The sequence below is a fragment of the Microtus ochrogaster genome, unplaced genomic scaffold, assembly GCF_000317375.1.
Source record: "Microtus ochrogaster isolate Prairie Vole_2 unplaced genomic scaffold, MicOch1.0 UNK7, whole genome shotgun sequence".
In the NCBI taxonomy this organism is placed as follows: domain Eukaryota; kingdom Metazoa; phylum Chordata; class Mammalia; order Rodentia; family Cricetidae; genus Microtus; species Microtus ochrogaster.
Window position 1 is genome coordinate 6278323 of NW_004949105.1, and position 1390 is coordinate 6279712.

Here is a 1390-nt window from a genome sequence, read left to right on the forward strand (position 1 = left end):
AAAAAAAAAAAAAAAAAAAAAAAAAAAAAAAAAAAGAGTTGATTGGATTGAGTTGTGTTTCATCAAGAGAACTAAGTTTGAGTGGCTTCACAGAAATGTTAAAAACGAAAAGGTATGGAGGGTACAGCTGACCACACTCACGAGCACCTCTGAGCACTGCCTGCTCCACAACTTGGGTCCCACTCTGCAATTCCTGGCAGCAGGCTTCTGCACCATCCCTGTGTAGCCAGGCTTATTCTCACACTCGTGTGCACATGAGCACTTACCTAGGGATGAGTGTCAAAGCATTCGCCTCTCTAGATGAGCAGCTGCAGCCTTCACCAGAAGCCCAAATAAAAAAAGCTTCTAAAAGCACTCAGTCAGTATCTGGGAGAATCCAGTGAGGAGCAGATGCTACCACACACTGCAGGAGCCACCCGGGAAGGCCTGAAGGTTACGATGGTCCACATTCCAACTTCATGGGCACTTGGATCTCCCAAGGGATCTGCAGACTCTCATGCCCAAAATGGCTTTGAATCAAAATAAAACTTCTTACTTACCAAGCTTCGGTACTGGCTCTGAAGCAATTTTGAAGTTCTACTATGTGAAGACTGGGATCCCAGGGAATCAAAAGACTTTATCCGATGTGAAGAGGGCCGAGCACACACCGAGTCACTTCCTAGTCCAATGTCTGAAAGAGAGAGGGAGACGGGGAGGGGAAGGGGGAGGGGAGGGAGGGAGAGAGAGCGAGAGAGAGCGAGCGAGCGCTGAAGACGCCTGTCACCATGTACCCTCCACACATACTGGCTCTAAAACTGGGCCAGCATGGAGTGACACACCAAGTCCCACAACAAATCAGGCCATTTACAGAGTAACAAAGAGCAGATTCTTTATTTATTCCCCAATTACCTCTCCAGGAACAATCTGGGGATGACTAACTTATCGGTTCTTCTCTAGTGCAATTCTCAACAGTTTATAAACCATTTTACAGGTGTTTGTAAAATGTTCCCTTCATCTAGAAACACAATGTAACTGCTCAGCGAGGAACTCAGAGACTACATGCCACGCCACCACCCAGGAGACAGAGATGCACAGTCCTATGCCACATATGCTAAGCTAGCACTTCTGAAGACTGCACTACAAATGTGTCAGGTGCACTCTAACACACAGAACTAACAGCAGAGCCTATTACTGTGCAGCTGGACTACACAGTACATGCTACCACAGCAGGCCACTACTGACCAATCATTACTGTGGGACTCAAGGCCATACTAAAGAAGGAGTGTGAGTACCAACACTGAGTCTATCACATCCTTCAAACCTTCACCGTGTACCAGTGAAGACAGCCCATACCCCAGTGGCACACCCCAGTGCTCTGAACCAGCAGACCCTACTTTTTTTTTTTTTTTTT

General features: G+C 46.8%; 1 protein-coding gene across 4 annotated transcripts in view; it reads right to left on the reverse strand.

The window, feature by feature from the left end:
- The window catches only part of Arhgef7 (Rho guanine nucleotide exchange factor 7), a 79806-nt gene that overhangs the window by 54589 nt on the left and 23827 nt on the right, over window positions 1-1390 (reverse strand). For 3 of the 4 annotated variants that reach the window (XM_005366288.3, XM_026788824.1, XM_026788825.1), the window contains exon 3: window positions 540-670. The gene's annotated coding sequence lies outside the window, so the exon portion shown is untranslated. Of the gene's footprint in view, window positions 1-539; window positions 671-1390 lie in introns of those variants that run through there. The other variant, XM_026788823.1, reaches the window with a different exon arrangement.